Here is a 26,535-nt window from a genome sequence, read left to right on the forward strand (position 1 = left end):
GCCACCCCTCTAAATGCTACACTCTTATTCGTCTATTCAGCTAACACTAGCATGTGTAGAGCGCCACCCAAAGCATCCAAAGATGATTTTAAAAATGAAATCGGGTATGAATATTGCCGCACAGTACAGCCTCATGGTCAAATTTATACATTGAAAACAAAACAAAATCTCTTATGAGCTCCATTAGAAGGTCTTAGAGGGCAGCGTTCCCAAACGTGAAGGCACACCAGAATCGTCGAGGCTCCCAGAACAGATTCCCTGGACACAGTCCAGGAAGTTCTCCTGGGCCCGCGGAGGGGGGCGAGGGGCGGGTGCTCCCCAGTGATCTGTGCCATTCTGAAACACTACCAAGGCGGACCCCTGCCTAGAACTTTAGAGGACGATAGACGGATGGTTCCGCGTGGGGAAGGCGGGCGGTGGGAATTCGGAATACCTCCTGTTGTACAGAGAAACCTCAGGGGCTCTTCTCTGAACTGTCATCCTCTCTGCACTGTCGCCCTAGCTCATCCTGCATTTGGTCCTGCAGGCTTCCAGGAGGTCTGCGACCTTCACCTTGTTTATCATTTCATTGGTTGACGTAGGAAGCCTCTAAGGACAGTCACACCCCTTTCTGAAACTAGCGAGCTGTAGTTCCCAAAATAAAGGGGAAGCAAGTACTCCTCTGACTCAAAATAGGACAGTTTTTTGTTTTTTTTTCATTTGCTAAAGCTTCTGAAATGGAGATGGGTTTTCTAGTGGATCTGTAAATAAACAGGGGAGTTCTTTTCGGACCAGTCCCACCCTCATCCTCCAAAGAAGCTGTGTTTAAATCATCCGCATTAAAACGGTGATGCCTGAAAGAGGGAACTCGGTAGCGGAAAAGGCCACCCCGCGCGGACCCCCGATTGCGCCCCGAGCTTCCAGAGGAGGAGTCCGGCGGATCCCCGGGACGCACGCGCGCCCGGCCCGGGCAGCCCGGCTTTCCCCGCGCCCGCTTTTCCACTCTCTTTTTTCCAGATCTGGACCCAAATGTTACCTCCCCAACAGGTCTTCCCAGCCACCCTACTGAAAAGGTCACCCCTCTGCCCACTCCTCACGCTTTACTGCCATGTGCCTGCTCAGAGCAGGTGCTCCGAGGGCTCACGGGAGGAATGGAGGGACCAACAAGCACTCGGGGCTTCCAGCATGCTCATCCCAACCGCTCCTGCTCAAGGTGGGCGAGGAAAAGGAAAGGAGGCGCCCCCGCCCTGGCCGTTGTGTTTTTATTAGAGACAGAGGGACAGAGACCTCTAGCACTAACTTCTAGTTTATAGGGAACACAGAGGTTAGAGGAACAAAACGATCAGACAAATCCACGATGTGCCAGAAGCTGGGCGCCTCAAAAAGGACAGGGGAGGGGCTTCCCTGGTGGCGCAGTGGTTGAGAGTCCGCCTGCCGATGCAGGGGACACGGGTTCGTGCCCCGGTCCGGGAAGATCCCACACGCCGCGGAGCGGCTGGGCCCGTGAGCCATGGCCGCTGAGCCTGCGCGTCCGGAGCCTGTGCTCCGCAACGGGAAAGGCCACAACAGTGAGAGGCCCGCATATCGCAAAAAAAAAAAAAAAAAAAAGGACAAGGGAGGAGAAGGGGCGGAGCTCTATCTTGAATGAGCTTTGAATGAATGGGGGGAGGGGGGAGGACACGTGGCTGGGTCCTTGGGGAAACCTGAATACGTGTGAACGTGATCATGGGCAACTGCGCGCTTTAAAGGCATGATGACGGTACTGCGGTCACGCAGGAGAAGGTCCACATCAGAGGAGATGCGCGCAAGGCGGGTAGGGATGCAAGCTCAGGGTATCTGCAACTTTTCAACACTTCCGCCAAAATGAAAAAGAGAAAGGGGGCCAGGGGAACAAGAGGAGGGGACAGATGTGGCAAAACAGTAAAAAAAAAAAAATTAGTGAATCTAGGTGAGGGTATTCTTTCTTTTCTGTAGATTCGAAATTTTCAAACTAAAAAGTCGGATAAGGGAGAAAATAGGAGGATGGTACGAACAACTTTATGAAAAAAAATTTTTTTCCAAAATATTAGGAACCCCTGTAGCGTGTATGTGTGCGCGCACGCGTCTGCGTGTGAAGGCAGGAGATGAGATTAGAAAAGCGCTTTGTGGGTCTTCGTTACAGCGCGCAGAGCGAGGAATCGGTGACCCAGACCTCTGAAGGGGTGATGGCGATTGTCCGAGGGCCCGCTCCGTGGGAAGAAAGACGGAGAATGAAGATAAAAAGCAGGTGGATGTGTGAGGCGGTGATATAATCTGCAGATTATCGTTTATTTACGCTTATGTCATGATTTCCCCTCCCCCATCACATGGATAATTGAGAACCAGAAGTACGTACTGTAGAGGAAGACCCTAACCCACTAGCACTGAGCTTTGAGTTTGGGTCCCTGCAATTCAAACACTCCAGCAAAAAAGCTCAGAGAGCATCTTGCTGCGTCAGGGGATACACACCACCAGCTCACACCAGGTCCTCAATTCTTTTCACTGTACAAAGGTACCAGAAGAGCACAAAACACATGCACCCCCAACAAAAACTGAGAGCACAGTTATGTGTTTGCAGGTGACAGGAGCTACGCTTTACAATGATTCACACCTTAGTATTTTTCAATTAAACATTTGTAATTTTCTGAGCATCTCATTTAATCCTCGAAGAAACCCCATGACCCAGGTATTATTAACCCCACTTTACAGAGGAGTAAACTGAGCCTTGCAGAGGTTAAATGGCTGGCCTAAAGTCATTGCACAAGTGAATGGTGGACTCACATAGTTTTAGCCTAAAGTCTGTGCTTTTTCTTTTTTTTTTTAAATTACCGTGTTGCCAAACAATGGCTATTTTGAAACAGGCATTTTATCTCCTTATTAATAATACTAAAGAGATTGCTGTTATAGCCTCTTCTTTCTCAAAAGGATCTGAAATGCTTTTACAAAAAGTGAGTTTAATAAACTGGAAACAGAGAACTCGAGGCAAGGAGCAGAGGAGGATGCAAATGCGGAAGCAGGTGGGCACCAGCTTTGCGGGGTAGCAGGCTTCCTGGCAGGAGGAACCAGAGGAAAGCCCGCATCATCGTGCTTACACCAGGGAAAGGGGAAGCTGACCTGCCTCACCAGACGGGGCGGCCCTGGCATGAGAATTCTAAAGTCGTGTATGAGGGGCTTTACATAAAGTGCTGTGGACGATGTAGATGACAACGTCTTCAATTTTTTTGTTTGTTTGTTTAACAGTAAATGAAGGCACATTTTACATGTGGAGACTTTGAGTTACTCATAATAACACCTGAGTGTCTGACATGCAAATACAACCCTGGGATGTTCACACATAAGCCCGAGTAGGTGATCTAGTGAGACAGAGACAGTGGGCAACCCTCTGTCACAAAGGGAATGTGAACGAATGTTCATATCAGTCTTATTTATACTACAGAGACGAGGTGTCCATCAATAGGGGCGAGTCCATTAAATGAGACCAAACTGACATATTATGAGACTGAAGTGGGGTAAAAAGAGAGATTTGTATAATTTGGATGTTCTTGACCACCAATCATTATTGACTGGAAAAAAATCATATATATCAATCAATTTATATAACCAATCAGTATATACACATATATATGCACACACACATACCCATATATATTGAATGTCCACAGAAAAAAGCCTGAAAGGATACCCACTACTGTGTTGGTTGGGTTCTGAAGCCCACTTGTAAGGTGCACAATCGTATACAGAAATTTTCTCTTAAAAATTCCTAAGGAAGACACCACAATTTGCAAAATATTTTGGAGTAAAGGACTGTGAAGTTGGATTGCTAAACTCAGATCCTGGGCCCCTCAATTATTAACTGTGTGAACCTGGGCAAGTGGCCTAACCTCTATGCTTCAGTTTCCTTCTGAAGAAATGGAGATAACTTCATCGAGCTCATTAGGTTGTTATGAGGATTAGATGAGTTAAATCAGTTAATATTTGTAAAGTGCTTAGAAGTATACTTAAAGCAGCACACAGTAAGAGCTAGATAGATCTTTGTCAACTACATAAACAAATGTGGTCCAAATGCCAGTCTTCCCTCCAACATTGGAAGAGAAACAATCCCATGATGAGAAGCACAAGGAAGCCCCACCTCACCCCAAACAGGGAACGGCAGAAGCACATCTCCCATCTCAGCCTCAGGCTGACACATGGGCCATTTGCATTTTCTCCCTCTCTGGCCCCTCCCCTCTTTGGGGCAAGGCACCCTATATGCCATGTTACTCTGCAGTCCACTTTTATAACATGATGACCTGAATGTAAATGTGTGTATTACTCTGTCATTAAGGAAGAAGCGAAGGAATTGTGTAGTGAAAGTGGTTCCTGAGTTTGGATTTGTATAATATACATTTTGGGTAATATTTTGTTATTCATCGTAAGTTTCACAAGTTTAAAAGATATTCCATCATGTCTATTTCAACCTGAAGTCCATACAAATTCACCTCCCTCTCGGCTATACAAAGATTTTTAAATCACCGATTTCTCATATTCTGAGAGCTTAAAGAAATCAAAAACAGGAAATTGGATGCCACTTCCCCTATAAAATCTGAATCCACGTTTTAACAGCTATTTCACACAATCCTAGACCTTAAAATTTAAAAACAAAGGTACTAGACTATAACCCCCGAGAACCTAAATTTCTTGCCTTTACAAAGTGCTACAAAAGAAAGTGTTTTTGTTTTTATTTTTATTACGACTCACGCGTTTTGTTTTTTGACGACTGATGCATTTTCTGCCTTTATCCTAGCAGCCAAAAAGAAATTTAAAACATTTTTTTTCCACTTCACTGCAACTTCCCAAGCTGAGTTTGTAAATTTGCATTGCGTTTTCCCAGCAGCAAGTGAATGACTCATCCACAGGCTCTGAAGTATCCATCCTGTCACCGCCCTTCTCTTGCCTGACCTTGCAACATCAAGCGGTCGTGTTCTGGAGTAACGAGAAACATCTCTAGGGTAGGAGACAGGCGGCGCGCGGGAAAAAAAGAGAAGGAGGTGGAATTGCTTGCTCTGAGCCTGGCACAGCGCATACCAGGATGCTACTCCGACAGATGGACCTGTGCCCGGTGATCAAAGGTCCCCGTTAAAGTGGACCTTGGCCCATCGGCCTTGAAGCTGCACTTCTATCCACCCAAGCCTCTTGCATGACTGTGGAGGGAGCTCATCCCCAAAAGAGTTTTCTGAGTTAGGGGGCCTAGAAAGAGACAGGAAGCCCCAAGGCCGTGGAGATGGGTGGTAACGATTCCCCAGACAAAAGTGGCCTTGAGCTTCCAAAGTAGGTTGAGTTGGTTCAAGGGTCGTTCACAGGGACTCGTCCTAAAACAGTTCTCATCCATGCAGTCTGCAACCAGTTGCATGACTCAAGAGATGTACTTCGCCCACCCAAAAAGAAACCCTTTAGACACCCTTTGATTGTTTTCCTTCTTACTTTACTTTCAAGGATGAGACTTTGGAGGCTTTTTTGGGGAAGCAAAGTCCACGGAGGAGTTGCGATGTTTCCTCCAAACTACTTATCAGAAAGGAAAGGGGTCAGAAAGGACTCACAGGTGTCCGTGGGAGGGCAGAAGAGGAGAGAGTGCCAGAATTAATTCCACGACCAATGCCATCAACTCCAACCTAAGTAGTTGTCTTTTTTTTTTTGTCAATTTTCCTAAATTCCTTTTGCAAGAGATAGAATTGAAAAGGGTATAGCCAGACTCTCTTTACTTAGGCAACTAAGGTTTTTGTTTCTTATACACCATGGTAATCATTTTCATACATTCTTGATATTTTTCCTCAATAAAATCACCCAGAAAGCCATTGTCAACACAGTTGGAAAGCTGGTAACCCAGGTCCACCTGGCTCCAGAGCCTGGCTTTCTTTTTTTTTTTTTTTTTAAAGGAATTTTGCCTTTTTTTAAAAAATTTTATTTATTTATTTTTGGCTGTGTTGGGTCTTCGTTTCTGTGTGAGGGCTTTCTCCAGCTGCGGCGAGCAGGGGCCACTCTTCATCACGGTGCGCGGGCCTCTCACTATCGCGCCCTCTCTTGTTGCGGAGCACGGGCTCCAGAGGCGCAGAGCCTGGCTTTCTTACTTGACCAGCCTCTACTATAAAGCCCTCCCTAAGGTCTAAATACCTTACGAAACAAGAACACTGTCTTGGGGGCAACTAAGTCAACGTCATTTCGGTACTTGGCAATCCCCAGCTCCCAGTTCTCCTTGAGGTTCCATACCAAGAGCAAGGCTTTGACCACTTGGCCCACAGAGCTGCTCCTGTGGCGTGAATTTCACCTCCAGTCTGTGACTAAGTTTGAGCCATCGGGCTCCCCCTTGAAGGAAGGGCGATGTGATTTAAAAGAAGTACTCTTGATTTACAAGAATGAGAAACAGGAGTCTGAAGAGGAGAGCACTGGAAAGACTAGGACTGGTATTGAATCAGTGTCCAAGGGGGCAGCCACCCCCCATCCACGTTTTTTTTTTTAACTGAGCATCTCTGGCTTTCTTGCTTCTATGTCATTTCTTTATTACTATTTTTTTTTTTTTTTTTTTTTTTTGCGGTACGCGTGCCTCTCACTGTTGTGGTCTCTCCTGTTGCGGAGCACAGGCTCTGGACGCGCAGGCTCAGCGGCCATGGCTCACGGGCCCAGCCGCTCCGCGGCATGTGGGATCTTCCCGGACCGGGGCACGAACCCGCGTCCCCCGCATCAGCAGGCGGACTCTCAACCACTGCGCCACCAGGAAAGCCCTCTTTATTACTATTATTATTATTTAATTAATTTGTATTGGAGTATAGCTGGTTTACAATGTTGTGTTAGTTTCAGGGGTACAGCAAAGTGAATCAGTTATTCATATACATATATCCACTCTTTTTTAAATTCTTTTCCCATATGGGTCGTCACAGAGTATTGAGTAGAGTTCCCTGTGCTCTACAGTAGGTCCTTATTAGCTGTCTGTTTTATACATAGTAGTGTGTATACGTCAATCCCAATCTCCCAGTTTTTCCCTCCCCCCTTACTCCCTGGTAACTGTAAGTTTGTTTTCTATGTAGGAAACATCCACTTTTCCTATTAAGAACCAGCTGGGTAAGGGGGTGGGGTGGGAAGTGGCTTTAAGACTATCTAGATGGTTCCAGGTCCCCTCCCTGCTTTGGGTCTCCCACACGGTGGAGCATGAAGGAAAGGAGGTGTCAAGACAAGCCTCCCCTCACTCAGCCTGTTGAAGGTTTGAAGGAGATCCAGGTGTTTCCGACTGTCCTAATGTGATCCATCTGCTTGGGGGGCGGGTGTCAGTGTAACATTCCCCCCAGTCAGCAGTGCCGGTCCTATTAGCAGGCACACCAAGAACATGGAAAGAATCTATGGCTTCTCTCTCCTCAAGTAACACAAGAGAAACCTGCATCTACCTACATCTTGGAAAGGAGCAGAAGAAATGTGAAGGACCAAGCTCTTCTCTTAAAGGAATAGAGTCGTGATGGAAAAGAGACTATTTAAAATGGAAAAGATCGGAACCCACTTGGCAAACCGAAGGCCATTTTTCCACCTGCTGCTACTCAGAGCACTGGAGAGAGAAGAGTTAGACAATGTGAAGCTTGCTTTCTTGCTTTCTTTGCACAGCTGAATTGTAACTGTAAAGTCTGCATGCCTGCTACACACAAGATGCAGTAGGTTCTGGAATTAGATAGTGGTGATGGTGTTACAACTCATGGATACACTGAAGACCACTCAATTGCACACCTTAAAGGGTAAATTGATGGTATCTGAAGTGTATCAATAAAGAATTAATTTAAAAAAGTTCCCCCCCCAACCGGAAATGAGAGATCCACTGCAGTATGGCTGATTTCTTCTTCATTAACTTTTCTTTATGCCTTTGTGATCAAAATCTGATACATTTTAATTTATCTCGTGTTTGCTGATGTCTTTATCTGGTTTGAAACCATTTCTTTATTATGTGCTTTAAGACACAGGCACGGCTGCAGGAAGGCCCAGGGGTTAGGAATGAACTATAACATGAATGTGCAGCATAAAAATGTAAAGCTAACCTGACACGAAGATATTTTGAAATAATGATGCGTAAATACAGCAACTTGACTGCGTTTATTAGAACTTTAATAAACCAGTACAGTTTTAATCACTACATGTATTAGTATAAGTCCAGAAAAGAAGTGCAAGACAACTCCAGAGATAGATGAGGTTCAAACACCTGGAGGTTTGGCATCCAGGACAGAGAAAGTGGAAGAGTAACTCAGCTCTTGCCTGGAAGAGAGAGTGGAGAGGTCACGAGAAGTGCAGGGAAGTTAGGAGTTGGGACACCTGACTGCTGGGTCCAGCCTGGACTGTCCTATAATGATTGACAAAACCACTCCCGTCTCTGGCCTCTAACCTCCTCACCATGAAATGAAATTGCTGGGCCTGGCGGGAGAGAGTAAGTGACAGTCTTCACCTTGACAACACTTATCAAGGTCTTTAAAATGTATCCACTTCCCAACAAATCCTCACCTCCATAAATAAGTGATTTCTAAGAAAATAACTGGGCAGTTACACAAAGCTCTGTAGAAAAGGATTTTTATTGTGAGACTGTTTGTAATACCATCCAATTAGAAATAGAATTGCTTGACATAGAAGCGACCTAAATGTCCATCGACAGACAAATGGATAAAGATGATGTGGTACGTGTAAACAATGGGCTACTACTCAGCCTTAAAAAAGAAGGAAATAATGTCACTTGCAGTATGGAGAGATGATCATACTAAGTGGAGTAAGTCAGACAGAGAAAGACAAATAGCATATGATATCGCTTATATGTGGAATCTTTAAAAAATGATACAAATGAACTTATTTACAAAACAGACTCACAGACTTAGAATACAAACTTATGGTCACCAAAGGGGAAAGGCTGGGGGAAGATAAATTAGGAGTTTGGAAGTAACATATACACACTAGTATTTATAAAATAGATAACCAACAAGGACCTACTGTATAGCACAGGGAACCATACTCAGTATTTTTTAATAAGCTATAATGGAAGAGAATGTAAAAAAAAAGAATATATGTATATATATATACACATATATATATATATATACACACCTGAAACTAACACAACATTGTAAACCAACTGTACTTCAATTAAAAGAAATAAATTAAAAAAAGAAAAAATAGACTTGTTTGCCAAATAATAGGTCATTGGTTAAATAAAGGTAGAACAGTTCTCGAAATTCATTTCACCCAAAGCCAGTTTTCTGAGGATTTTCATTTTACAAGATGATCAGTTTATCAAAATTTGTATCTTTTAACTATTTGTGAGGTGTATATAATTTGATGGGATGTTTTAACAGCTTAGTTTACTGACGGTTTGTGTTAGTTTTCATCAGCTTAAGGGTATAACAATTCTTATCAAATGTAATTGTTTTAAAAGCTTTTGAAGATTTCTATGATGCTTTTTTTTAACATCTTTATTGGAGTATAATTGCTTTACAAGGGTGTGTTAGTTTCTGCTGTACAACAAAGTGAATCAGCTATACATATACATACATCCCCATATCCCCTCCCTCTTGCGTCTCCCTCCCACCCTCCCTATCCCACCCCTCTAGGTGGTCACAAAGCACCAAGCTGATCTCCCTGTGCTATGTGGCTGCTTCCCACTAGCTATCTATTTTACATTTGGTAGTGTGTATATGTCAATGCTACTCTCTCACTTCGTCTCAGCTTACCTTCCCCCTCCCCGTGTCCTCAAGTCTATTCTCTTTGTCTGTGTCTTTATTACTGTCCTGCCCCTAGGTTCATCAGAACCTTTTTTTTTAGATTCCATATATATGTGTTAGCGTACGGTATTGGTTTGTCTCTTTCTGACTTACTTTACTCTGTATGACAGACTCTAGGTCCATCTATGATGCTTTTTTAAGGAATGCTCTATTTTTAGAAACTAAGGATAGTTGAGTCTTCTTAGAACTATATTAGCCTTAGTTATTAGTAATTAGTAGCCTAATTATTAAGAATAATTATGGGATAACCGGAGAAATTTGATCATTTACTGAATATTTGATAACAGTAGGAATTATTGTTACGTTTAATAATGGTATTAAATTTATGTTGAAAAATGATTCTCTATCTTTTAGAAATGAAATTAAAATGTTTATGGATGTAATTTTAGAAATAGTAACTAGTAGCTTAAATGTAATAGGAGATATGTTTGTTTCTGTAGTTTCCTAGTTCATTTCTTAACTTTATCTTTACGTTTTTAGGATTTTAAGCTAATTTCCAAAAATTCTTTGACCCTAGTAACATGTTTTTGGTTATGTTTGAGGCTCAAGTCTTCTGCTTCTTTCTAGAAATTCCTCTACACACCTTCACTTCCTTTCCGCGTCTCAAAGCTGTCCCGTCCTTTCATATCAAATGATTTTACAAACAGCGGACAGATCAACACAGCTTCATTTCTCCATAGGATCCAGAGGTTTAGCAGCTATATGTGTTGGGAATGTTTGATCACTTCCAATTTCTTTCTGATGCTTCTAAATTTAAACTTAAACTTAAATTAAAATTGTAGTTTAATTGCACAACGCTCATACTTGATATGCCATTTGAAGAACTAGCAGGAGAACATTAAAAATGCATAAAGTTTCCTTAAAAAATAGAAATAATATTCAAGTAGTTAAAAGAAACACATCTTCTGGTAAATTGAAACATTTGATAAATTCATCAAATTGGCCTTTAGGCAATTGGCCTTTGTAAAATTGATCTAGAAGATGATACCTCAACACGAAAGAGTACTAGTGGTCACTAAAACACTGTACATTATATTTGTTGACATAAAAAGATAGTCACAATATATTTAAGCTAAAAAACAATACATATAGCATAATACCATTTTTGTGAGGGGAAAAGATATAAATAGGCAGGAAAAGAGTCTAGGAAGAAAAATCCTAAAATATCACAATGTTCATCTACAGGTGATGGGCTACAGGTATTTTGGGGTTTGCCCTTTTCATCTTCCTATCATATATATATCTGTGAATAGGAAATTATATATATACATTATATATATTTGGATATATACAATTATATATATATACACATTTTATATACATATATATAATTTCTTATTCACGGATATATATATGTATACACACACATATCAGAGTCTGAAGGACCTTAGGTCCCATTATTATATAAGGGTAATTAATTACCCTTATTCTAAAATTTTAAAAGATGTTTTTCATTTTGTGTAACTTATATATATGTATATATAACACACACATATATACGTGTCTTTATTATATATATATGTATATATATAAAACGTAATACACACACACATACATAAACTTGTACAAAAATGGATAAAAATTTTAAGACAAGAGAATCTGAACCCATGGCCTAAGGTCCTTCAAGCCCTGTTAATCTGTGAGAGTAAAGAATCTGGGGAGGATGTAGCTGGAGCCGTCAACTTTGCTAAGATTGCTAGGAAAAGAAATGTCAATCATGAAGACGGTTACAGACCTCAGGAAAACGGCTCAGTGTCCAGGAGATGCAGCCAAGTGCGCTCTGGGTGGAAGCAAGGGCCTGCTGGCTGACTCAGGAGATAACAAGCACTCAGGTCCCCAGGTGTACAGAAGAGGCAGGTTCAGTTGATACCTACAAGCCCCCTTCTCTTTGACTCCAAGAAAGTTGGAAGGTCGTGCCCAGATCCATGATGGGAATGAGGTGAGGGGCAGGGAAGGAGCTGGTGAGGCTGGGGGAAGGCTAGGGGCTGAACTGTAAGAGAGGAGGCCAGGGTCCTGACGCTCTCATGACAACAAATACACCAACGATGCAGTGACGCCCCCGGAATCGATGTGCACAAAGCCGATCCCCATTTGCATAACTCTTAGTTGAGCAACTTCACACAGAGGAAGACACGGGGGATTGATGAAACAAGCAGGGGATTTTTGGTTTTGTTTCTCTTAAAAATAAAAGGGAACACTATGAAAACAAGATGAGCTCATGGAAACTTAGGTATCACAGGGAAAGGTATCATTCAAAGGACTAGAAGAGGAAATTCAAAGCAGAGTCTGAATTATGTACTACAACCCAAGAAGTGGAAGAAACATCAACTCTGTTTCTAGCTTCAGATTTTTATAATCAATGATCCAGCCACCTGTCTTTAGAAGTATATAAAATGATATATTTAAATTTTACTTTAAGAGGTCAGTCAGGTTTACATAAATAGATTTAACAAAAAAAAGAAACGATTATGAAATTGAGAAAAAGTGAAACTAAGCCCAAGACAGCGAAAAGAAGCTGAAGGTTATCTCTTACCATAAGTTTCTGCACAATTGTTAGATACAGACCACAAGTCTCCAGAAGTTTAGGTTTTCTAGAGGCTAAACCGAAGATGAAGACATGCCGTGGATACATCTGCTTCCCTGCAACGGGCTTTCTCAGCCTCAGTACTATTGACATTTTGAGTCAAAAAATTATTTGTTGTGAGGTTTGTCCAGTGCACTGTGGGGTAGTTAGCAGTATCCTTGGCTTCTACCCACAAGATACCAGGTATGACAACAGAAGTGTCTCCAGACATTGCCAAATGTCCCCGATGAAAGCTGCGTGGCAGGAAACCTGATGTTTCAATTACTGGTAATGATCCTAAGTATAGATATTTTCTGTTACAGAGTGGGGCAGAACAATATGCTTTGTCATCAGTGAAAGGTAGGTTTACTATTCCGTTATAAAATGTAAAGGGCATAGCCAGAACTCTTGTTCAATAGATGTCTGCCACCCTGCTTACACACACAGAAAGATACAGACTCACAAAGACACACGCACACAGACCTGGTGTTTGTCGGACTAGACCCAGAAACTTTCTATGAGAAAATCATCACCCTGACGCTATACTTAAATACAGACAAACTAGTCTCATGAGATAAAGCTAGAAGAAACAGTAAGAACGATCTATTCTACCCACCCCCTCTTACGAAGAAACTAAGACTCAAGGAAGTCAAACCAAGATTAGTTACTAATAGATTTTATTTTCACTGAAGGGAACAAAAATAAACCCTCATTTAAAAGGATAGTAAACAGAATAAAGAGTCCAGAAATATAGTCAATTGATCTTTCACAAAGCAGAAAGGCAATTCAACGGAGAAATGACAGCGTTTTCAACAAGTACTGGCTGGAAAAACTGGACATCCACATGCAAAAAGAAAAACTAATCTAGACCCAGATCTTACATCTTTTACAAAAGTTAACTCAAAATGCATAACAGAACTAAATGTACAAATGCAAAACTATAAAACTCCTAGAAGATAACATAGGAGAAAATCTAGATGACCTTGGGCTTGGCGATGACTTTTTAGATACAAAACCAAACGCATGAGCCATAGAAGAAAAAAATTGATAAATTGGACTTCATTAAAATTAAAAACTTCTGCTCTGCAAAAGACACTGTTAAGAAAATTAAAAGACAAGCCACAGACTGGGAGAAGATCTTTTCAAAACACAAAGGACTCGTGTCCAAAAATACACAAAGAATTCTTAAAACTCAAAAATACAAAAACAAACCACCCAATCAAAAAATGAGCATGAGATCTGAAAAGACACCTCGCCAAAGACAGAGAAATGGCAAATAAGCCTATGAAAGATGCTCCACATCATATGTCACGAGGGGGATGCAGATTAAAACAATGAGATACCACCACACACCTATGAGAGTGACAAAAATCCAAAACACTGACACCACCCAAGGCTGGGGAACAGGCAGAGCAAAAGGAACAAAAAATGGTGCAGCCACTTCAGAAAACAGCTTGGTAGTTTCTTACAAAACTAAATATACTCTTAACATATGACTCAGTAATTCTACTACTTGGTATTTACCCGAATGAACTGAAAACTTCGGTTCGCACCAAATCCTGCCCACAGGTGCTTATAGCAGCTTTATTCACAATTGCCCAAACTTGGAAGCTACCAAAACATCCTTTGGTGTGACTGGAGAAACAAACTGTGGCCCATCCAGACAATAGAATAGTATTTATCAATAAAAAGGAGTGAGCTATCAAGCCATAAAAAGACATGGAGAAAACTTAAATGCGTATTGCTAAATGAAAGAAGCCAATGTGAAAAGGCTACATGCTGCATGATTCCAACTCTATGACATTCTGGAAAAGGCAAAACTATGGAAACAGTTAAAAGTTCAGTGGTTTCCAGCAGTTGAGGGAGAGGGAGAGCTGAATGGGTGGAGCACAGGGGATTTTGGGGGTACTGAGCTATTCTATATGACACCGTAATAGTGGACACATGTCATCATACAGTTGCCAAAACCCACAGAATGTACAGCCCCAAGAGTGAACCCAATGAAAACAGTGGACTTTTGTTCAGCATAATGTATTAATACTGGCTCGTCAATTGTAACAAATGTATCACACTATGCAAGATGTTAATAATTAAGGGAAACCAAGGGGGTGGTGAGTACTACATGGAAAACCCTCTGTACTTTCCACTCAGTGTTTCTGGAAACCTAAAGCTGCCCTAAAAAATAAAGTCTATTAACTTTTAAGAAGTATATTGTGATAGAATAAGCGTCAAGCCACATACTTTTGAGTAAGTATTTCAGAAAAACGTGTCCTCAATTTTGAGAAGACTATTGCCTTAAAATATTTCTGCTGAGAAAAGTTGTACGCAGCTTCCAATGTGCCCCTTCCAGGCACCCAATATTCTCTACAATGATCAAGGGCAGGCTGTTACCTGCTCTGCCTTGATCATTGTGATGTAAAACACAATCGAATTTCATTCCATCTTCTTGACTGAATTCCCAAACTTCTACAATGTTAGCTTGGAAAAATAACTGGCAAGAGGTAGAAGTTCTATTAATGTTTAACAATAAAGTGGTATTCCTAACAATATGCCTGTAGCCATTTACGATAAATGCAAGATACGACTGATTTAGACATAAAAAACGGCAGGCAGAGACCATCTGATAATGTAGCCCTGAGTACACACACATATTTGCATAGTGAACAGGATTTTATCAGAAATTAGTAATCCTGCAGAAGCACCTCTGTCAACCAGTAGTTCAGTAAGTCGATTAAGTAAAAGTAGGATGGGTGGCAGATGCGTAAACTACATGGTACCATTCAAGGGACTATTGTAGGGCCACTGAAATTGAGGATAAGAAAGTGGTTGGATCTGGTGAGTAAAACTGGATCAGGGATGCTAGGAAGGAGGGGTAGGTGTCTGATGTTTCATGTTAGAGCTTTTTAGTTGTTTTGCTTTTTAAATTATGTGCAAGTATCCCCTGGAAAGTGATATGCACTCATTTTTTTTTTAACATCTTTATTGGGGTATAATTGCTTTACAATGGTGTGTTAGTTTCTGCTTTATAACAAAGTGAATCAGTCATACATAAACATATGTTCCCATATGTCTTCCCTCTTGCGTCTCCCTCCCTCCCACCCTCCCTATGCACTCATTTTTAAGGATGGCTAAAAGAATTCTGTGACTAAGTTTTTAAAAAATGTTTATAATGTAATTTTTTAACAAAGCGAGGTTAAAGTTTAACCTACATTGTGATCACATAAGTAGAAAAGAGTTTAGAAAGGAATATAGAAATCAAATTAAATCAAAATGGGGGGAGAATCAGTACAGTGTTATGATAGGTGATGGGTTTTTAAATTACAAATTAAAAACACTTGCTTATTACAATAAAAGAAACTAATTTCTAGAAATTAAAAAAAATAAATCAAAGGTAAAATAAAGACACTTTCACACTTCTATGGTCAGTTTTTATTTTTCTCCCTCTCCATTGCCAACAGTGTAGCTATGACAAGCTACGCTGTTTTACTTTCATAAAAATATAGTGGTTGAAAAGAAAAAAAGGGACTTCTCTGGGGGTCCAGTGGTTAGGACTCTGTGCTTCCACTGCAGGGGGCAAGCGTGCAGTCCCTGGTGAGGGAACTAAGATCCCACATGCCGCATGGTGTGGCCATACATTAATTAACGAATTAATTAATTAAAAATACAGTGGTTGAATTCAACATGAAACACAGAGAGCCACTTACTTACACCAGCCATCTCCATGCAGTGGGGCCTCGTAGACTCTGCATGAACTGGGAGGCCAGCGGCCCCAAAGGTGCAGTTTCTGTCCTGCTGCCCGGATGGCAGGGCCGCCTCACTTTCCTCCGATGCAGTGGGGGAGGCATCGCATCATCCCCACGGGGCTGGGCTGGAGTTCAGGGGCGTCCAGGGAGACAAAGGCCCAGAAGGCCCTTCCTTCCTGTGGCCTGGCTCCCACTCTCACGCCCCGAGCTGGTGGTAAAGTGTGATGGCTAAAAGCCCAGCCACGACTCTAACCTGGGAGACCAGAGGTCACGGGGGCCAAGGCTTCTTTAAACAGAAGAAGTAAGGAAGAGAGAGGACTGGAAACCATTCCCTGGACTAATAAGCTTGAGGACAAAGCCCTGACTTACCCAGAATAGTGTAAGAGCCCAGAAGCCGGCAGAGAGGATCACTGCACGCTCACTCCAGCAGTTTAAAAGTGCAAAAGAAGAAACTGAGGCCAGGGCTGGGTCCACAGTTACTTTCTTAAAATAGGTGTGGCCCAGAAGTATCATAAGCTGGAGAAGAAAGAGAAGGCGGAGAACAGGCCTACACCGTGGTTCCCAAACGGTGTGCCGAGGCACCCCAGGGCGCCACGGCGAACCCCCCGCGTTCCTGGGGGATAGTTCACATTTTCAAGGGAATCACAAGGACCTCTGCTGGACACTGTGAGAACTACTAGCTCTACCTTAGATTGTGCTGCACCCCCTCACATCTGCCTGAAAGCGGATTCTCTGTGGTTGCTGTGATAAAAAGCAGCTATCCCAGCTAGTGGGAAGCAGCCGCATAGCACAGGGAGATCAGCTCGGTGCTTTGTGACCGCCTGGAGGGGTGGGATAGGGAGGGTGGGAGGGAGGGAGACGCAAGAGGGAAGAGATATGGGGACATATGTATATGTATAACTGATTCACTTTGTTATAAAGCAGAAACTAACACACCATTGTAAAGCAATTATACCCCAATAAAGATGTTAAAAAAAAAAAAAAGCAGCTATCCCATGAAGATAAACCTGGGTCAGAAAGTGAGGATGGTGGGATCCAACTAAGATGCCAAGAGTTGAGAGGGCGTGTGGCACAGGTACACACGCCCCGTCAGTCATGTCCATGTGGGAGAACAGACAACTGTTCTGTCTTTGCTTTCGGTGGGTGCGTATCATTTTTGCAAATGGTATTACGTTGTTACAACAAATGCAGGTGAAGTGGTTTGGATCCACCTCCCTAGTCACTGGAACTCTTTGGTGCCTCTTCTGCTCTAGGATTGCTGTGAGAAAGTTACTGCGAATGTAATTTTCATTGGCTGTGAACCAAGGGGCTTTGGGAACCTACGAGCCTGCACCTTTATAAAGGGTCTAGCACCAGGAGAGCACAGAGCAGGTGGGTGCTGTCAGCTGCAGCTGCCAGGCTGAAAGAGCAGAGGGTGCGGCCCCTGCAGGTGCGCTTGGGGGGAAGGGGGGCGTGGCGGTCTGCCTTTCACGTTGCCTACCCTGCTCTGAGGAGAAACCACTGATTCCCAGGAAGTGCTGACACTGGAGAGGATGCCCCTGGTCACTTTTAGAAAATTTTACACCACTTGGACAGCATGATGGCTCTTCTGTTGAATTTCCATTATTCTTGGTGCAAATTTCACATTTTTCTCACCACCCTCATCACCCAGGCTCAAAAGCTCTGTCATCTCTGTGACATCCAGGTCCCACCTTATCCTCTGGAGTCAGGTCTCCATGAAGCCCTGTCATCTTCACAATGTAACCATGCTGGGTTTCTAGACTTAGGGAAAGGCGTGGACCAGATAAACAGTGTCATTCTGACCGTTTTCCCCTACATTAGTCTTCTTTCTCTACTTTATGATATAATTGACTCAAAGGTCCACTTTAAGTATAACTGTCCTGGGTGGTGTGGTCACCTCCTAGCCGGTCTCTGTGGCGTCGGTCTTCTCCCCACTCTTTGCTCGTTTGTGAATTATCATGTCATCGTATCATTGAGATTCAAAATCCTTCAGGCTGCCTTCTACTATTTACCTGATTAAATGAATGAGTACATACATATACTCAGAGCCACGCTTCAAAACTGATCTGTGCTCTCACTCACTGCCTCCCTGCCCACCTCTCCATATTTACATGACGTGAATGTAGATTACAAGATCTATTTTATCATCTGTCTGTCTCTCCTTGCGGGACTGCAAGCCCCATGAAAGTAGAGATTCTGACAGGTCTGTACCCTGTGGTAGTACCAGCCCAGAGAACAGGGCTTGGCACTTGGAAATGCGCTATACATGTTCATCATCACATGGACGCCCCGTAGAATAAATGCTCAAGAAGTGTTAGGCATTATTATCACTACTATACCACCGCCTCGAATTCTGCTACCAACACCTCTCCTACTGCCAACAGGATAAAATCTCAAATATTCAACTTGCCCCTCACAGCCCGGCTCCAGTCCACCTCGACACCGACTGTGTCCAGGACAGAAACTTGTATTTATTGACATGGCGGCACCACACTGCCTTCCCCGTATAGGCAAATCCAACTGACCCTCCAAAGCCGCATTCACACCAGGTCTTGTCTACATCCTTCTCTCCCAGACTACTTCTCTCCATCATCGATGCGGGACATAGCCGCAAGCCCCGGGGTGCCTCTGACGGTCCTGTTTCATGTGGTTCTGCAACGCTTGCATTGGCTCCTGTTAATGTGTAGGTGGCTCTCTCCTCCATGGAGACTGTAAACTCCTTGAGATACTATATCTGCTCTGCCTCTCACCCTGCTTCCACCGCCGAGACACACGCAGTCCCCCTACCTGGTCACCATGATGCAGCAACACACCTTTGTTGAATTAAAGTTGAACTTGGAAACCCCATGGACTACAGTTTGCGGTCAGAAGCAGTTCTGTACACAGATCCTATTCTTTTTATTAGCCACAACCTCTCTGGTTTATAACAGATGATCAAAAAATGTTAGTGCCCCAAACTGTTTTAGTTTCAGACATATCTAGACCATGACAGCCACCAAGATGCCCCCATTCACTGAGAGTCTGCGACCATTTAAAGAATTTGGGCTGAAATCTCTACTTAATAATTTTGCCCAAAATGAAGGAGCCCAGGGCTTTAGGATGAGGAAATTTGGGTCCAATCTGGTTCCTGCATTTATTAAGAACCATATAAACATCAGCAAGTTACTTATTTAAACTTCATTCTACTTGGGACTTCCCTGGTGGTGCAGTGGTTACGAATCCACCTGCCAACGCATGGTCACGGGTTCAAGCCCTGGTCTGGGAAGATCCCACATGCCACAGAGCAACTAAGTCCGTGGGCCACAACTACGGAAGCCCACGTGCCTAGAACCCATGCTCCGGAACAAGAGAAGCCACCGCAATGAGAAGCCCGCACACCGCAACGAAGACCCAATGCAGCCAAAAATAAATTAAAAAAAAAAACACGAAATCTAGCACCAATGGGACAATCTGTTTTTAAAAAAAGCCTTCATTCTTGTACTCATCTGTACAATGTAGATAACACTCCTCTTTCAAGGGTTACTGTGAGGATTAAACGCAGGAGCCTAAGTTAAATGCCCCGCCTCAAAAAAGGGAACAATCGGTTACTTCCCGTTTTCCCTCCCTGTCCCCCAAAACAGCGAGAACCAGATTATAGTGACACTATCGCACGTAAGTGAAGAAGGGCTCATGTGACTTTTGACACACAAAAAATTGCTAAATAAAAATTGCTAAGGAGGCTTTAGCTCTATACACGTAGCTGAGGAGTGTGGATTCCACTGACAACTAAAGCACTGCAGTTTCCACAGCACTGCAGCCGACCTCGAAGGAACCCCACCTCCAACTCCGTCCCGGCCCTCTGTTCCCGTTACTGAAATGGAAGTGGTCCAGATTTCAGACCTCTCCCCATCTCACACTGGGCTCCCCTCAATGAGTCCGCTCAGTTCTTTGACTGTCTTTACAGCCTCACTCACCTACTTGGCAGGCAAACGAGTTCCGTATCTGCAGATCTTTCTTTTTCAGTTGGCTTTGAGTCTTTTCTCGGATTTTGTCACCGACAGGGTAAAAACCTGAAGGATTCTATTTTGGGCTTCAAGGCGGTTAGGCTGAAGGACCAAGGGGAACAAAGGAGCCAAGAGCGGGAACGCAACTCAGTCCTGGGTCCTCCACTCCCCAGGTTTACACCAAAGGATAAAGCCACCTCTACCCAGCTTCGGTGCCCTCAGGGCCGAGGCCCAAGCCTGTCAGTGCAGCCTCCGTGTCCCGAGTTCCTCCAGCAAAGTGGCTGTTCTCCGCCCATCACCCCTCCGCCTCCGGGATGCCCTCCAGCCAGTCTCACGCTGAGCAGGAGAGTCAGGACGGGCACATTCGGCCTTTCAAGCAGCCCCAGGAGGAGGAAGTTTCTTGTTCCCACGGGCCTGGGTTTTTCTCTTTTGGGTGTGTTTTCTCTTTCTGAAACCAGGAAGCTTGATTTGCCTAATGGTCAAACCCAAAACGATTACAGATTCTTTCTGCAAGAACCCACAGTCCCGTGGTCCATCCCCCGCTGTTAAAAGCAGTCTGTTTCCAAACCACCCGGACACAGGGGGGGCTTTCTGTTCTCCCCAGTGAAGCCTGTTCTATGCCATTATTTTGATGAAAAATACCATATTAACAGATCACTCATGTTTCTGTTTGCCCCCTCTCACCAAAACACTAAAAGTGCAAACACTAAATTATATCTCAATTCCCTAAAGAGACAAAAATCACACTTTCTTTTCCCTCTGCCTCTCAGTGCACTCACTTGGAAACTGAGGCCACTGCCCCCTACCCCCAGGGCCACAGTAGGGTGAGCTGAGCTGGTCCCCAGGGCACCCACTCTGGGAGGGCTCTTGTCAGCTTCACTTATGTGCGGTTACCCACAACTGCCTGATTCTTCCCAAAGAATCCTTTCTGCATTTGTCACTCTTAATTCCTTTAAACATATTTTCAGTTGCGCTGGCGAGAGCAGTATGTCCTGTATTTGGTCCTCAATGCATTTATTAGGCCACGGTTCCTAACGTGAGCTAAGCATTAGGACACCATGGGGGCTTTTGGGGGAAAGGCCCCGGCTCTACCCCAGACCATTTAAACCAGGATCTCTGGGGGTCAGGCCTGGGCGGCAGCATTTTAAAGTCTCCACAGGTGAACAAGTAACTCTAAGACTTTTAGGTAGTGGTGAGGGCGATGCAGAAAAAGCAGGGTAGCGGAAGAGGGAGGGACGGATGGTGGGTGAGCAGGTCTGTGTGAGAACATGCTTAAGCTGAGGACCCCATGGAAGGAAACGGCCCCGCGGAGTCCCGCACGCGGATCAGAGACGGAATGGGCGGTGGGCTGGGCTGACCCAGCATCAGAGGCGGGAAGTCGGCGAAGCGCCGTGTCCCCCGAGCACCCTGGCTGCTTCCCACTGCAGACTTGCTTACTCAGCCCTTCCTTCAACTTGGGGCAACTTTTGTGCAATCCCTCAGCTTCCTTCCAGTATTTCCCCCTTTCTGCTTACTATAGCCAGAGGAGGTTTCCATGGAAACCCAAAGAATCTCTACTAATGCCACAGGTTATTTAGTTTAAATTCATCTTACGTATGGAGTCATAGTTGACAAACATGGAACTTCACATCAGGAAATCTGGGGGAATGTGTTACAGCCTAGACCACCGAGTATCCCAAGTGTATTCCTCTACCTTGTCTGGACCTCCGTCTCCTCCTCTCTTGTATATCACGTGGGTCAAACTAAACACTCATCCCTTCCAGCTCAAATTCTGTGCATCTGGGGTCATTGTCACTTGTTGAATCTAACGTAGGAGAGACATAGGAGGCACAAATACCTGCAAGACACGGGCCTCTCCCCAAGGAGCCGAGGGGATTAGCCCTGGGGTACGCGGAGGCTAATTTCCCAGGGTGCACATACTCGGGGAACTCTTTTCTTCCCTTCTTTCTTCAGTTCATGTCACCAGCTCATTCGTACCATCTCCCCCTCCCACACTCCCTCAACTTCACAAGTCTGATAAAATATTATTAGTGTGAGGCTTCCCTGGTGGCGCAGTGGTTGAGAGTCCGCCTGCCGATGCAGGGGACACGGGTTCGTGCCCCGGTCCGGGAAGATCCCACATGCCGGGGAGCGGCTGGGCCCGTGAGCCATGGCCGCTGAGCCTGCGCGTCTGGAGCCTGTGCTCCGCAACGGGAGAGGCCACAACAGTGAGAGGCCCGCGCACCGCGATGAAGAGTGGCCCCCGCTCGCCACAACTAGAGAAAGCCCTCGCACAGAAAGGAAGACCCAACACAGCAAAAATAAATAAATAAATAAATAAACTCCTACCCCCATCATCTTCTTTAAAAAAAAAAAAATTATTAGTGTATGCACTGTGTAGAAACATTTAAAGAGCAGTTTCAAAGCATGACTCTCCCCGACCTCAGTCATCACCCCAAATTACCAAAACCTGGTCTTTTATTTTTCTGTCTGTACACACACACACACACACGCACACACACACTGTTACCATCCCCACATCTCTAGTTTAGAGCCAGACAGAGGTCAGTGTGTGCTCGTTTCTCAGGGGTGGGGCATCGTGACACTCAGCACACGATGAGGGATTTACGTCTTCCTTCACATCTGGTGCTCAGGAATCCCATCAAAGGCAGGACACCCATTTGGAACCATTGTTCCAGTGTAAGTGTCTACACTGCCGCCCTCTGATGTAAACGCACGGCTCCATTGCTCTATGATCTGCACTCTGCCCACACCTTCCTGAGTGGTGTCATGTTTGGAAATCAGGCATAAATCTTTCAAAATCACCCAAAGTAATCTGATAATGTCCAGAAGAAGCAGAAAGTTTCTCCTGAGAAGCACGATTTTTAAATGAGAAAAGAGCATACCTCATCCGTTCTAATTTACTGGTTTTAAATAGCTAACGTCTATTTAACTTTTACTGTGTACCTGGTACTGTGTCAAGCACTTTACGTGGACTGTTTCATTCAGTACTTAGGACAATCCTTCATATACTACTATCATCTCCATTTAACAGATGAGAAAGTTGAGGCTTAGGCAGGTAAAGTAACTTTTCCAAGGTGACAGAGGCAGTAAACAATGGAGCCAGAGTTGACCTGCTCGCTTCGGGTAAGCACCATTTGCCCAAGAAATCCCGAGAGTCCACCTCCGAGCACACGCGGTGGAAGCAGGGACCACCGCGCCCCACTGCCCACCCAGAATGGCTGTCCTCCGGGAGTGCGTGAGACCAGCTGTCAGATACTGGCAGGCAGAGGGATCCTTAGTGGGCGGGGTGAGGCTGGCAGAGGACAGGAGCAGGAAAGAGCGATTACAGAATACACCTGTTCAGGGCAGAAATGGGCGGATACAAACATCTACTCAAGAAATGTTACAAGTCCCCTCCTGATGCTTTACAGAAGAAGACAGAGTCAACATTTCTGAGCTGGAGAGGACTGAAGGAGTCATCTAGGCCAGCAGCCTCAGCATCTCCTGGCAACGGCTTAGAATGGCCAACTCCCAGCTGGACCTCGGGCATCACTGTCTCGTCTATAAAACAAGGAGGCTGGACTAGTGAATCAGTGGTTCTGGAACTTCAGCAGGTGTAAGAATTGCTGGAGGGTTTTCTCGACCTCAGGTTGCTGGTTCCACCCACAGAGGGACTGATTATGCAGATCTGGGGTGGGGGAGGGGAATTGGCATTTCTAACCAGAGGCTTGAGGATGTCTGGAACGGCAGAACGAAATCGTAAAAGATCAGGCAAAGAACGGTAAGAGTTGCAGTGGAAAGCAGGCAGCATCCAGTTCTAGAATTCAGAGCTCGGACAGCCGCAGTGCACTGTGATGGACACACACTTCCACAAGGAAGAACAGACAACAGACTAGGCTTTAAGTCAAGGTGCAGCCTCAGTCAACCCATGTTTAATATACGAGTTATAAAATGGATCTTCTCATCTAATTAACAAACCCATCTCTACTCCCTGTCTATTTGGACGCCATTCAATTGTCGCAATTCAAAGCAGGAGAAACCTCAGGCACACAGAGGGCTGAGAGCCCCTCCGAGTCCAGCGGCCCTGGATCCCCCGACACGAATTCACTGCCATTGTTCACCTTCTCTGCATCTGTTTGAAACAGCTCCTCTGTTACAAACAAAACGCACAAGGTCAGGGGGTGAAACAAACAAAACAGCAACCGCCTTGACCTTTCTTCCTTCGCCAAGTAGGTGCATCTTCTGGAGTTTGTCCTGAGATGGTGTTTTCTCCTGTCTGGGAGGCGAGAGGGAGGCTGGCGGGAAAGAGGTACAAACAGCACAACCACCACGGAGGCTGTTGTCTGGATTCCCAGTAAAATCTGGAGCGGAGGCCCCAGGGCCCCAGGGCTTGGGCTGGCGGCTGGACGCCTGCAGACGGTCTCGGCAGGGCCCAGTCAAGGCTGCTGGTCGGCCTGACCCGTGCACGTGGTCCCTCCCTCTCTGAGCCCCAAAGGGGCCTGACACTCTCACACGTGGAAACAGGGGCACTCGCGCTTTTTCTTCTCCACTGTCACTTGAAGGGAACATCAGCTCCCTAAGGAATGGGCTCATCCCAGCAGGTTTCATGTTAAGACATAAAACACTTACAGGGAGCAGAGGGCTGGCCTCCTGAGGACACACTCAGTGTTCCCCGAGCCCCTGAGAATTAGGGCCTGGACCCCCCGACTTACCTCAGAACCCTACACTACCAACAGAGCTGAATTGAAAACTCTCCAGGGGCTTCCCTGGCGGTCCAGTGGTTAGGACTCCACGCTTCCACTGCAGGGGACACGGGTTCGATCCCTGGTCGGGGAACTAAGCTCCCGCATGCTGTGTGGTACAGCCGAAAATAAAGAAAAAAAATAAAATAAAAAACCTCTCCAACCTGGCTTTCCTTCCTCTTGCTTTCCCTTTACCATTCTCCCGCCACCCCCTGACACACACACACACACTCACACTCAAGTACACACACACTCGCACTCACACACACACCATCCGCCATGCTGCACGCTGCTATTTCCAGTTACCTTTCCAAAAACAACGACAGCTCTCCCCCGTTTCCTCATTCCTCACAGGACAGAGCTTGGCAAGAATCGCCTTTCACGACAACCTACATCCTGGGCTTCATAAGCCGCTTGCATCACCCCGACACACCCTGTGGACCAGCCCCATGGAAACCCAACCCTGAGGCCTCCATCCTCCTCTGAACCATCGCACCTGCTTCTTCCTGGAATAACACCCACCCTCCCCCGCTCCGCCCGCCCCATAAGCAGCCTCCTTCTTCTTGTTTCACATGAAGCATTTCAAATCCCACGTCCTGTGTGTAAAGCTGTCCTGAGCTGCCAGGCAGAACTGCCCATCCCTCCAGCCTCATCTCTTATCCAAGTAGCACCCTCAGTGCGCAGGACGCTGCCAAGCCCATCAGCAAACACTCAACAAACTTTGATGAACTATTTAACTAATACAATCATTTATGTCCAATTATTTCCCCTTCAGCCTCTCAAAAGGCTCTTTCACTCACACCTTCAAGATAGTTGCAATTCAACAATTATTATTTTTTTTATAATTAATTAATTTATTTTTGGCTGTGTTGGGTCTTCGTTGCTGCACGCAGGCCTTCTCCAGTTGCAGCGAGTGGGGGCTACTCTTCGTTGCAGAGCACGGGCTCTAGGCACGCGGGCTCAGTAGTTGTGGCTCACGGGCTCTAGAGCACAGGCTCAGTAGTTGTGGCGCACGGGCTTAGTTGCTCTGCAGCATGTGGGGTCTTCCCGGACCAGGGCTTGAACCCGTGTCCCCTGCACTGGCAGGAGGATTCTTAACCACTGTACCACCAGGGAAGTCCCAACGATTATGTTTTAATTCTTTCACTAAAGCCAGTGTTTTCCAGATTTGCTAGTTCACAAGAATGACTGAGATTATTGTTAAAAATACAGAGTCTTGGGCCCTGCTCTAGGCAGACCCCTGAATCCGAATCCACATGGACAGTGTGGGCATTTGTAGCAAACAGTACAGGTAATTCTTATACTGATTTTGACTAAGGGCACATTTTGCCCCCCACTAAAATGTGAGCCGCTTTGAAAAGAGAGGAACATAGTAAACTCTATTGACTATTCATACCTTAATGTGAATTTCTGGTAAAATGCTTTATTAAAAGATTTAAATAGAAGGGATGGAGAAAAAGAAAAAGTCATGGGACAGGCCCGGTTTTGATTTTTGCAAAACATTCTCTGGCTATGAGGCCACTTTACAGCCAAACCCTCTGGAATCAAAATACTTATCTGGTCAAGCGGCTTCTTCCTATATAAGAATAAAGTCAAGGTGAATGAACTTTTTACAGGGGCTGCTTTAAAAGAAATTAGAATACTTGTAGCCCGTTTTTTTAAAGATGTATCTTTTTTAATCAGGAAATGTAATATCACAGCTCGTGTACTCTTGTTTTCCCCTCATAATGATAGAATTTCATATTTAGGCTAAAA

General features: G+C 44.7%; 1 protein-coding gene across 8 annotated transcripts in view; it reads right to left on the reverse strand.

Annotated features, from left to right (window-relative positions):
* The window catches only part of LYN (LYN proto-oncogene, Src family tyrosine kinase), a 111,752-nt gene that overhangs the window by 57,594 nt on the left and 27,623 nt on the right, over positions 1 to 26,535 (reverse strand). For 2 of the 8 annotated variants that reach the window (XM_067712310.1, XM_067712309.1), the window contains exon 1: positions 20,027 to 20,427. The exons of the other annotated variants lie outside the window; for them this stretch is intronic. The gene's annotated coding sequence lies outside the window, so the exon portion shown is untranslated. Of the gene's footprint in view, positions 1 to 20,026; positions 20,428 to 26,535 lie in introns of those variants that run through there. 8 annotated transcript variants of the gene reach the window in all.

The sequence above is a fragment of the Pseudorca crassidens genome, chromosome 17 (assembly GCF_039906515.1).
Source record: "Pseudorca crassidens isolate mPseCra1 chromosome 17, mPseCra1.hap1, whole genome shotgun sequence".
NCBI lineage: Eukaryota > Metazoa > Chordata > Mammalia > Artiodactyla > Delphinidae > Pseudorca > Pseudorca crassidens.